This window comes from Phoenix dactylifera, chromosome 8 (assembly GCF_009389715.1).
Source record: "Phoenix dactylifera cultivar Barhee BC4 chromosome 8, palm_55x_up_171113_PBpolish2nd_filt_p, whole genome shotgun sequence".
Lineage (NCBI taxonomy): Eukaryota > Viridiplantae > Streptophyta > Magnoliopsida > Arecales > Arecaceae > Phoenix > Phoenix dactylifera.
In genome coordinates this window covers 18,951,308-18,965,127 of record NC_052399.1, presented here as the reverse complement: position 1 = coordinate 18,965,127, position 13,820 = coordinate 18,951,308, and positions in this window count along the sequence as shown.

Genomic DNA, 13,820 nt, shown 5'->3' with positions numbered 1-13,820 from the left:
ATGGACTTTTCCTTTGATATTTGCATATGTAGACATTTGAATTGAAAGTTGGAATTTATCTTTGTTTAGTTATTGATGTTGAATCTGATTTATCTGCCTTGCGTGCCTGCGGGGTCCGCCCGGCAGGTGCGCGGCGTCTGCTCGCGCCCCGGGCCCCGGGTTCGGGGCGTGACAGTGGTATACCCGTACTCCTGAAAACTACCTTGCCGGGAGATACCTGCCCATTTGTTTATGTTTATTGTTTTGATCAATTTCAAGGTATGTTGATTTTATGTTCCCTTGAATCAGTTCTGATTGGGCATCCTTGTCATGTATAATATCATTTTATGTTATACTAAATTTGTTTTTACTTTGTATAATGTGTTCACAAGTATGTATGTGTTGTGGCCATAAAAAGTTGGATGTGGAAATTCCATTACGAGTTGTCAGAAGAAGGAATAACACGCCAGGAAATTAACTAATGTTCAGAATCAAATCCTAGGATTTAAGCTATGAAATTTGTATATTTAGGTGACGCTAGACCCGGATGCTCCAAATTGAAGTGAGCCAAACCTTGGGGAATATCTCCGCTGGTAATTTACCTCTTCTTGGATCTCCAACGACCACTGGTTCTCGATTCTTATATAGGCTCTCTTTCAATGGTTTACTTGTCTATTGATGGTGCAGGCTGGTCACTGACAACCCGGGAACCGCAGGAACCCACCCTTGTACTTGGCTGCTTCTTGCCCGGTCATAGCTATTGTGTACTTGCTAGAATTGCTAAGATACAGTTGCATGCATGGTCTTGTCAATCCTTCGCTGGGACTGCAGTACCATGACAGCATCATGTTTTCGAGATGATTATATATGAAAATGAAGTGATTGAACGTAAAGGGGATTTATCCTCTGCCTAATGGCTATTTTGGGAGGTTAGAACTTCCATACACGGCAATCTGGTCAACTAGGTTTAACCAAAAGAAATCTATATTGTAGGTAGCTTCTGGGATGGCAATCTACTCCACTCTATTAAATATCTAACATGATCTACCCTCCATTAGAGCATGTTTTACCCTGATCCACAGTAGATCTAGGGCGAATATGGATAATATAAAACCCATTCCGAACCCAACTTAGATATATATAACTTATCACAAGCTTTTTGTCCGAGTTTCAAGAAATAATAATATATATGCAAAAAAATGATTTTTTATCTTAACCCAACCCATTTTGTTTAACTCTATCCATCCCATCGCGTTCTGAAGTGGGTACAGATAATGATCTATCCGATCCATATCTGATCCTATGGCCACCCCTAGATATCCAGATGTATGATTTTCAACTTAAATCCAAACTAAGAGTTATCCCCAATTTTCATGAAAAAATTTGTTGAAACTGCACCTCTTTTTTCTATGCTTATGCTTCAGCAACACCGAATCCTCTATCAGTATCCATGAAGAAAAAACAACAAAATTGCGATAACAACTTAAGATAGCAGAATTTATCTTAAACAGAAAACAAATGTAAATGTTATTTCTGTCAAACACCTAGCATCAAACTATAACTTTCCTTATCTCACAAAACCCATTACCCTTCAGACAGGCTAAAAGTTAAGTGCTGAAACTACCTCCATGGCTGTAAAGAATAAAGGCCTTCCTCCAGTTGACCTCCTCCACATCCGGGTAGAGGGTTTGGGTCGGATAAGTTAAAGGTCGCCTGCAGTACCTAATGGTTGGTGCCCTTGCAATCTCTCTCTCCCTCTCCTTTCTCTCGTTTTGCTTTCCCGGACTCGTTATTAGCCATGCTTAACCGGGCAACGGATCATTATTTTTTTCTTAAAAAAAGTCATAAATCAGTTGGTAGACTAATTACTTGGTTTTGGAGCATCTATGTCTACAATAAAAATATAGTTTTGTGCTAAACGATGGATGAGGCTGCCACACATTTTATTAGGATAGAAACCTGCAAAACATGATTGAGACCACTCCAAGAACTAATAAATATCTCCAGGATGACGCAAAGTAAGGACACTAGAATTGCTAACTCCAAAACACTACTAACCCCTTGTAAGCAAGAAGAGTAGAAGTAGAAATGAAAGGGATATATACATCTTGGAGATTGAAGAATTAGATAAGCTTGTAAGGATGTAACATGTCCTCATGGAGGGCTTCGATGTAACAGGTCCTCAGGGAGGGCTTCGATCATGTGTCAAGTGGTTTAGTCTCCCATGGAACAGAAAGAAGGATTGATATCGACGATCAGGTTGAAGCTTTATAGCTCAAGACTTGAGATCGATTAGATCCTCACGTGTATATCAAGGTTTTTTTGCATTCGACTCTTTGCACTCCTCAAAAACTAGTACGAAAACTGATAATAACAATCCTATTGTTGAGTTTTGCAGCAGATATTTTCAGCAAAATAACAAGAAAAATAAATCAAGGCGACCACAAAAGAGCACAGAATTTTATGTGGTTCAACAAAGACTTGCATATATCCACAGAGCATGCAACTTCTTCACAATTAGAGAAATTGAGAAAAATACAAGGAAAATTCTTGCCCAGGTTTAATCCCAAATTCAAGCCCTACAACTCTTATACACCCGTCTCAACTCCATCTCTCAGCCTGCGAAGAAGCAATATGACGGCTCACAATCTATTTTCATGCAAATAGAAGAAAACTCTAAATAAACTTAAGGCTATCCTACAACCGTTAGATTAAAACCCAATCTGACCGATGTAATAAAGGACACAAAAAAATAACAATCTCCACCTTGGCTTTTGTTATAGCCGCCCTGAAGATCATATCAAATTGTAAGCTGTACTGTACATCTAAATCCTAGATGCCCATCCCCACACTCAGGGATGCTTCATCAACCTCAACAGTGTGTAAGATTGATCAAGTCCAAGCGATGCTTGAACTTGTCCGAAGTTACCGGCTTTGTCAACATATCGGCTGCATTGCTAGCTGTAGAAATTTTCACCAAATTTATCTTACCTTACTCAGCCCATTCCCTATTCATATGAAATCTCACGTCAATATGCTAGGTTCTAGCATGGTAAATTTGATTTTTAGCCAAGTGTATGGCACTTTGGCTATCAAAATAGAGCTTCAAATCTTCTTGTTTCCAAACCAATTCATTGACCAAACCTGTCAACCACAAAGCCTCTTTAGCAGCCGCTATTGTAGCCATATACTCCGCTTCAATTGTGGATAAAGCGGAAGTTCATTAAAGCATAGCTTTCCAGCTAACAGGCCCACCAGCAAAACTAAATACACGACCTGTAATAGACCTTCATTTGTCCAAGCCACCTGCATAATCCGAATCAACAAATCCCACAACTTGTCCAACACCATCTTGCTTTTGAAACAAGATACTGAAATCCGTCATACCTTTCAAGTACTTGAATATCCATCTAACTACATTCCAGTGCTCTTTTCTTGGATTACTCATGTACTTACTACACTAACTGTATGTAAGATATCTGGCCTACTGCAAACCATGGCGGGACATCCCCTCACTTCATCATCTGTAGGACAAAGTCTAGCAGACAAATTGAAGTGATTTGCTAGAGGAATACTAACTAGTTTGACATCGCCCATATTATACCTCTCTAGCACCTTCTCCAAATAATTTTTTCGTGACACTCATATTTTGCCTTCTTTTCTGTCCCTCTTGATTTCCATTCCAAGGATCTCTTTAGCAGCACCTAGATCCTTCATATAAAAATCAAGCCGCAATCTGGACTTTAACAGATCTTGCTCATGCATGTTATTGGAGGCAATTAACATATCATCAATATACAACATTAGAACAATGAAAGAATTATCGTCAAACATTTTGGAATAAATGCAACTATCATAGTTGCTTCTCATGTGGCCAATATGCACCATAAAGGAATTAAACCTTCCATACCATTTCTTGGAAGATTATTTTAAACCGTAAAGAGATCGTTTGAGTTTACATACCAGATGCTCTTTCCCTTACTGTTTGAAACCTTCAAGTTGCTCCCTAATAATTTCCTCCTCCAACTCACCACGAAGGAATGCTGTTTCGATATCAAACTGCTGCAACTCTAGGTCAAACTTGGCTCCCATGGCTAATATGATGCGCATAGAAGAATACCTCACCACAGGAGAAAAAATTTTCATTATAGTCAACACCTTCCTCCTGCTTCTATTCCTTTGCAACCAAACAAGTTTTATATTTAATGCCTTCATTTTCTGATGTAGGTTCCCTTTTCTTACAAACCTATTTGCACCAATCACCTTTTGACTTTGGTTTTTCAACAAGCTTCCAAGTATTGTTTTTGTGTAGAGATTCCATCTCATCTATCATAGCGAGCATCCATGTTTCATTATCATGGCTCTTGACTGCATCATCATAACAAGATGGACATCCACAATCTGAAACTAATGCAAAAGCAACCATGTCTTAAATACCGTACCGGTATTGACTGGTGGCTTGTGGGTTCTTTTCTCCCTTCCAGCAGCTAAACTAGTTGGTTTGATGCTCTCGATCAATACTGCTAGATCGCTCAGCCTGAGAAGATGTTGATGCATCATCCTCTCTATCGAGTGCAGATGTTTCATCTAGCTCTATCTGCATAAGCCTCCACTTGCTTATTGACTTCATCACTACCTACATTCAATATATATTTTTCGTCAAAGACAATATCCCAGCTGATCGCAATTTTTTGTGCAATTGTATTCATATGACCATGCATATTTAGTATATGGATCCTAGGGGTTTTACTCCTAGATAGCATTTAGCGATCCAAATGGGATCACTAAGGTGATCTTAAATCACCGGTGATCCTTATCCCAAGGTAATTTGATCTCTAATGACCTAAGATTACCATGTTTGATATGCTATGCTCCAGTAATTAAAGATTTTTTGATATTCACAAATAACCTGTTTGATATTTCATGAGATCTACAATTAGTGACCGTATAATACCAAAACTACCTCTCATATATTTCATAAAATATATTTATTAATTATATATTATAATAAATTATTATTATATTTATTGAACCTATAAATTATTTACACTATAAAAATATATTATTTATTACTGTAGAATTATTATGTTGATTTATAATTATAATATGTTATTAATTTAGTACTAATATTTATTTTGATTAAAAAATAGGGCAAATAGAAGCAATATATCAAATAATTAAAAATATAAATCTAAAGTACAATAATACATTTGTATTATAATATAAACTTATAATTGAATAACAATATGACAGTATTATGATTAATAATGTCACGCACCGAACCCAGCACCCGGATCCGGCATGCGATACAGCCGCATATTCTCTACCCTAGAGAATATGCTAGGCCTAAAAATATATTACAACTTTAATATGATTGAACAATAATGATCTCAATTCATACCAAACAACAAAGTTGGCCCAATTACAAAATTTGATCACCCAATCAGTATTAGTGATTCTATCTAATTAATCATCCTCTCCACCTGTGATCTCAACCATAGCCATGTACTATGTAGCCTGCAACTCTAAAAAAAAAAAAAGGAAGGGGTTGTGCACCTTACAGCCTAGTAAGAATCCCCACACATCCAAACGACATAATAATATAAGTTTGAAAATAGCCAGAAATTGTCGCACACATCATGAAATCACAAATCGACTATTAATAATACTCGAATAAATAATATACATATATACATAAAATATCAATAGAAATCCAGCACCCAAGAGTGATATATCATATAATATCTCATAATTCTTCAATAGTATTTTCAATGCTTTTCATTTCATTCCTTTTCGACTTGATCTAGATCAATTATCTTTTCGACTTTGGGCTAAATCTTGATCACGTTTTCAGCCCGTAACAGAGCAACCAACAATATCACATTTCCAACCTGTGACGGAGCAACTAATAGTTTCACATTTTCGGTTTATGATGGGGCAACTAATAGTATCACATTTTTGGCCTGTGGTGGGGCAACCAATGGTTTCACATTTTCAACTTGTGACGGGACAACCAATAGTATCACATTTTCAACCTGTGACAGAGCAACTAGTAGTTTCACATTTCTGGCTTGTGACAGGGCAACCACTAGTTTCACATTTTCAGTCTCTGATGGGGCAACCAGTAGTTTCATATTTTCGGCCTGTGACGAGCCAACCAGTAGTTTTACATTTCCGACCTATGACGAGGCAACCAATAGTTTCATATTTGTGGCCTATGATGAGGCAACCAATAATTTCACATTTTCGGCTTGTAATAGAGCAACTGGTGGTTTTACATTTTCGGCCTGTGATAGAAAAATCAATAGTATTACATTTCCAACTTATGACAGGGTAATTAATAGTATCGCATTTCCAACCTCTGATAGGGCAATCAATAATATCATATTTTTGGCCTGTGACCGAGCAACCAATAATAACGAGATAAGCCCAAAGTCTGTGTTCCTTTTAATTAAGTTCTCATCCATACATCAATTCTTTTTTATTTTTGGCTTTAGACTAACCACGGTCACATTTTTTGCCTGTGACGAGGCAATTAATATAATATGGTCAGCCCAGAACCCCATATCCATTAGTCCGATTAGGCAAGCATAAGTTATACTCATATATGCATCCATTATACTATCAATCACAAGCATACATGATCAAAACATCATTTAATACCAAAACCATCATAAAACTATTCTTGCTTCTTATTTATCTCGATCATTAGCATACCATATATATATAGGTACAAAAATATCTATTTCATGCAGATCAGTGTACAAGAATTTTTACTGCTTTGCTGATAATCTAGACAGATTAAGCACCTGCCCATACCCCGATCTATGAACCGAGGTGCGTAAAATTCTGCTCAACGTTCTTTTGTCCAAAAGATTATTCTCCTACATAACCAAGTCAATATCAAAAATTACCTAGGATATTCGATAATCCAGAACCCTCTATTGATTCACTAAAGGGTCTGCCATCACATAGCATCCTAGGAATATCCAGTAGCCCTCACAACCAATGATTTTCTCGGATCAAGCTAAAGAGAGAAAATACCAACAGAAAGAAAGAGAAACTAGAGTATAAGATCTTGTTGGGCTTCTTCATATCCAATTAATATGACTGTAGCCCCATATAAAATCAGGGTTGACCATAAAAATATATTCATATAGAAAAATTACGAGGCCAGCTAGATGATAGCGTCCAATTATTTGAATAAGTCTGTATAGTGTAACTCAATCCATCTGATCAAGAAACACATATCCAATCAAAAAAAAGTAATAGATCAGAAAATATCGGTTATGGGTTCAATGGCAGCTGACAATAGTCGGGGTGCAGGAAGAACATGATCGACTAGGTAGCAGCGTTCGACGATCCGAGTCAATCCGCTCTAGACAATCGAGCTAGTCAAATCATGAAACGAGAATCAGACGACGGTTCAGGTAATACAATAGGGATTCATGATGATAGAGTTTGGCGGTGCTCAACAATAGTCGAAGTAAGGCTAGTGCGACGGGTAATTGCATCAACACTGGTCCACAACCTTCTGTTGGGGTCAACTTAGGTCTACAATGAGAACATCTGAGATGCTCCTACTGGGTCTATAGAATCATGCAAACAGAGAGAAACAAAAAAAGAAAAATCAAGAGAGAGAAAGGAGAGAGAAAGAAGATAGAAGACTCTTCTTTCTTCTCAAATAGAAAAATGCCGATCCCACCCTCTCATCTCGAATTAGAGCATGGCAGGCCACCAAGTCGGCCCAACCCCGATGACGATAGCTATAGGCGGCCCCTTAGTCGTGGCACTATCGGCGACGGTGGTCGGCCGACGCAAAGAAGAGAAGAAGAAGATCATCAAAGACCTAATCAAACTTAGCTTCAAACATGGCTATCTTTGTAACCGGTAGCCACAGTTGCTCATGGCTTCCTAGGGGATGGCAAGGCTCGTCAAAGTCCGGCAACCAGCAACGGTGAACATGGGAGGAAGAGATGCAGAAACAGGGCACCCCTATTTCGGATGGATCCTGGTGACCAGTCAGCACAAACCCAAGCAAGGATGGCTTATAAACATAGAAAAAGTAGAGGATGGCAAGCGACACGCACCTCAGTCCGGTGAGGTTCTGGCGGCACTTTTTGGCGACAAATCGAAGGGAAAAAAAATCAAAAGAAGAGCTTGGGAATCAGCGATGATATCTCGAGTTTTCATCAATGAAACACAAAAGGAGGAGGAAGGAGCCTTAAATAGATTGAATCTCAAGATTTTTGGCCGGTCTTTGGATTGTTCTAGGACTCCCGGAGTCTGTTGGAATTGGGGGAGGAAGAAGACTCTCAATCGGAGTCTTCTCCTCCATCACGTGCAACAGTCATGCTGTTGGCTAATCGGGCCTTGCCACTCCGGGCCTCCCACGACATCCCCCCCCCCCCCCCCAAAAAAAAAGGATTGTTACCAATAATATATTATATTATAATATATATTATAAATATAATATATGTAAAATCAATATAATATAATATATATTGTTGATACAATATATTAGGTATATTAATCTACCAAAAATTTTTTGCTAGACTAAGAGGCATTTTTGTCTTTAAATTTTAGTTCAAGATCACTGTCCTGGAGGTGATATTGGATACCAAACCACAAGGACGAGTTTCCTGGGTCATGTAGTGATTTGAGGAGTGAAGTTAATTTAGGATCATTGCCACGTAGGATCACTACGCTGCAACTAAATGCAATGATCTTGTCATATCTACGCACATCACCCTTGATGTTGGGATGATTATTCTGTACTAAACAAACCCTAGAGTCTAGCTTTGCTCGGCTAACTCCTGGAGTTTCTATTATATCAAGTAGGTTCCACAAGGATTTAAATTTATTGTGCTAATCTTTTCAACAAGTAGATACTCGCTTGAGACTTGTGCTTGTAAAAGTAGCAATCCAATTATAATCTCAATATCCTTTCTCGGAAATAATTTGGATAAAACAAAAAATTAATCGTGACATCCTCATCAGTTTCACCGGTGGCCTCGCCTCCCTCACATCATCAGTTTCAAGAATAGATTTTCAATTCGGTTATCCATAGCTTAGGGAGGATTAATTGTCCTCAATGCCAGCCTCTTCTCAGTTCTATGAACATATAACAAGGATTCTTTGCTAAATTTTAACATTCTTTGAACATAATAGAAGGCTAAAGGGTTTCTGATTGGGGTTTGCCCAATCCACTCGTTCATGGATGGAAGCCAAACTACCTTCCCTTTCTTCTTTCTAGCTTCTTTTGTGAAATGATGTTTGGTTCATTTATTGCCATCCCTTTGCCATGTTGTAGAGGAATTTTGATGCATTTGTGGCGGCTAAGGCAGCATGAAGTTAGACAAGGGCACGTTGATGCTCAACACATCATAGAAGGCTTAGCAAGAATTCGCACAGTGGGATACGAAGTCTGTGAAGAGAGACAGAAGGCATAGAACATGGCAGGATCGGATTTGATAGCACTGTCAAGTATGCCTTTGCTCGGCTTCTGCCGACCAATCCAAAGACCAGAAAGGATACCCACCTCATGAGTTAATTCGTCTCAAAAGGAGGAGAAGATAACTTCATCACTTTATAGCTACTAGAAACTGAGAAGGAAAGCAGATTCCACTGGTGGAACCACAAAAAATCTATACCCTCAAATAAATACTTTGATATATATCCAGAGAGTACTCGCATATAATATATATATATATATATATATATATATATATATATATATATATATATATATATATATATATATATATATATATATATATATATATATATAGACTCATGCAGCCTTTTAGACAACCAACCCCAGTGTGATCAGTAGTTTGCCACAAACTCCACTTCTCTTGGCTGCAAGCATGAGTGGACAAAGGGATGCTCTGGTCGTCTCCAGGGTTGTTGGGGATGTGCTGGACCCCTTCACCAGAACCACCTCATTTAGGGTTGCATATGGCTCTAGAGAAGTTTCTAACGGACGAGAACTCAGGCCATCAGAAGTGGTCAGGCCACCGAGGGCTGAGGTTGGAGGCAATGATCTCAGAACCTTGTATTCACTCGTAAGCCACTTAGTAGTTCCTCTGTTGGGCCCGTTACTTACTTGCAGTTTGCCTTCGTACAACAAATATGACTAAGTTTTGGCTGCAACCAATTGAACTGCTGCATGTTACATAGAAGACATTACATAAAAAAATGACATACTGCAAGGATCTTTGTGTTACTAAGTTGTTTTTCTTAAATGATTGCCTGACTCCTGTTAAAGTTCTCAATATGGTAGAGTAATTCACCACTTGGAAGATCTGAGTGGTCATCAAACCTATCATTTTTATTTGGAATATTATGGAAATATTTTGTTTCCCATACCTATACAGGATTTAGAAGGTTTCAGACCAGGTAACCAGATCCTGTAGAAGAAGCAGGACCAACTGTAGGTTGATAATAGACGCTCCTATATATGGAGCTTGCCTGACTTCCAGAAGCTGGCCTCACACCAGATGGTTGAAATTGTTATTACGAGAAAGATTGAAATCGATCTACGTACATCCTAAAAATTGTTAATTTTTTAGGCAAAATGAGTGAATGGTTAAAGGCATCATGGGTTCTAATGTACCATGTGATGCTCATTTCATACATGGGATTGCCCAACGCTACGAGTCATCCAATATTGTCATGTCATAAAAGGTAGCTCTAATATTTTTAGATGGTGGTTAATTTTTTTTTCAGTTTCATACTTGATGTGTTGCAGGTCATGGTAGATCCAGATGCTCCAAGTCCAAGTGAACCTAGCATGAGGGAATATCTCCATTGGTACGCTTTCCAGAATTTAGCATGTTGGTTTTGTTATTGTTTGTTTTTTTTTAATTGAAGGAAAAAGATCTTACTTTCTTAGAGATGAATATCAATTGTCTATTAGCTCAAAAAAAAAAAAAAGTCTTGTTCTGTTCCACTGCTATTCCATTACAATTCCAACTTCAATCATTTCTGGAATAGAAGAACTTGGTTCAAGTTAGGCGGACTGGATGCTAAATCTCCAACATTGACATGATGCCATTAACGCTTTTAGACAATGGAGAAGATTAGATGCAATTGGCATAGCAGCATGATTCTTTTAGTTATTTGTTCTTAGTGTATGCGCATATCACCGACATAACCCTTATATATAATTTATTTAGGAGATTTTAATATCCAGTTCCTTGAGTTTCCGAGTAATGAGTCAATGATCAAATCCAACACGAAGAACAGTGCAATTCATGAAGGATAGCAGCATATATCATGTCGGTAACACAATTGCACCGAGACCTCACCCTTTACCTAAGCACTGTTACATGCCTGGTGTTTTTGTTAATGTTGTCTCATCAAAATGATTTATATTGTCTTTATTCCTTTGAGCAGGGCTATGGAGATTTTAGCTTTGCTCAACTCATGGCCTGGCTCTTTTATTTAATAGCCTCCCCCCCAGATCCTCACAAATTCTTGTGTAACAGTGAAGACCACGAGACCATTTATTTGTCCTTGTCTGGTTTTTCTGAGTGTGGATTGAGCTCAACTAAGGTTGATACAATTTAGACCTTAACTAACAGCTCCAAACTTTGTTTCTATGTGTTTCTCATCTTAGGCTTGCACGCCAGCTTAACCAGACTTGTTTAGATAGCTTATGATAACCTCTAGCATTCCTTACATCCTAATTGATGAGATCAGTGATTACAAGGTTTCAGTAAATTAAAACAGACTATTTTCTAATAGTTTAATGTATTTGTTAACATTTACATTTAAATACTTTATTGTGCTGACTTTCTCAAGAATTTATGTTTCTAGCTTAAGTTTTCATGAACCTAACCAGGCAGACTTGATGTTGTTTAAGCTTGTTTTGGTAATTCATGATTGACATTTGAGCTTGAGCTTGGATCATTTAGTTGTTGGATGTGACTAAAAACGTTTCCTTTTTGACAGAAGCCTGAATAAATTTCTATAACTAGCTGAGCTCAAGCAATTCATGAAGAACTAGATTCATTTGCTCCCCTATTCTTGTAGCGATCTGGTTCTGGCGTTGTTAAATGAAAAGCTTTTCATTCGCTTCTTCACCATCTTTTATTTTACAATAAATATGGTTTTATAACTAAAACAATTGATTTTTCTTTTCTTTTCTTTTCTTTTTTTGAGGAAAGATAACCAAAAGAATATAAAAACCAGTTGCTGATAAGTTCTATATTTTCGTTACAGGTTGGTCATAAATATCCCTGGATCAACGGGAGCAAATTTTGGTGAGTTCAGTACTCTAGATATGCCGGTCCTAGTTGTACTTGGTAAAATACTGGGGGGTATATCTTTCGAATGAAATAAAGGATTCATCTTCCTTTGCATGAATTCACTCCAAACTCTGTCATTCATCCATCTGCACAGATTTCAAAGCAACAAGTAGATGACCCAATGGTGGATTCGTGCGAAGGAAAGTGAATCCTTGTTTCCCACCAAAGATACAAAACCGTTCCAAAGAGTTGTTAATCTCACAGCATGGTCATTACTTTTTTGACCTAATTAATCCCTCCACGGGAATGAGAAATTTACTCATGGGAGCCAATCACCTGGACCAGATGCAAGTAGATGGTGAGGAAAATGCATGTAATTGCCAAAAAAACGTACGAACACCTTCCCATATTCGAAATATACAAGCCCATATATGTAATTAATTTTAGTGCGTCCTTCTTCTTTTTTTTTTGCTTTTAATGCTCAAAGCAAGGAAAAAAATAGAGAAATTCTGATGATACCTGGGTTTCAGGTCAAGAGGTGGTTAGCTACGAGAGCCCACGGCCAGCCTCCGGGATACACCGAATTGTGTATGCGTTGTTCCAGCAGCCCAGGTACCAAACAATGGATGCACCTGGCTGGCGCCAGAATTTCACTACTAGAGACTTTGCCGAGTTCTACAACCTCGGCTCCCCTGTCGCTGCCGTCTATTTTACCTGCCAGCGAGAATCCGGCCATGGTGGAAGGCGGATGACTTAGCTTACACATCCAAAAGCCCTGCAGGCAAAGCGTAGGAGTTCTAGGTTATGAACGGTCCTATCCGTACCAAGTGTTCGGCGTTCTCGGATGAAGGCAGCGACTAATTCCGATGTAAATTTTGATGTCAAATAAAGCATAGGTAGTTTCCAGCAACAAAAAAAAAAAGCATAGGTTGTCAAAACATGAAGAGGGGAGGGTAGGGGTATAGCCATCGCTGTATTGCTTTTATGATGCAAAGGGGACTGGAAATATGCCGTCCAGGTAAAAAGGTCTGGTTTACAGATCTATTTCACCATTAGAGGGAGGGAGCCTTTCGGTTCTCAGGTTCGTACTGGTCTTTCTTCACATGGGATGTCTCTGGAAAACTAACGCATGCATAGAGTTCTGAAAAAGTAAATGGCTGAAATGTAATTTCATCACTGCCATGCTCATTCCGTTTGGAGCAGGAACTTAGAAGTCTTAAGAGCATGGCTGCAAGAAGGATATACGTGCCATGCATGAACGCTTTGATATTTGTATTTAGGTTTACTGGCAGTACGAGTTTCGCATGTAGAAATCTCAATGTCTTTAAGACTCTTTAATTAACGCGCATGTGCTCATGAAATCAAAAAGGTTCAGGGCTCATGCACGCCAAACTGGCTTGGGTCTCCCAGGCTGGCCTAGGCTGAAATCATGTGACAAAAGGACTGTTTTTTCAGGTGCAACTTGAAATAATTTAATATTTTCAGATATTATAGGCAGAAAACTTGAATCACAAATATATATATATGGTATAACTGCTGCAGTTGTTCTTCTCAAGTGAGACAATTAAAAGGTTGGCGGAAAATTTA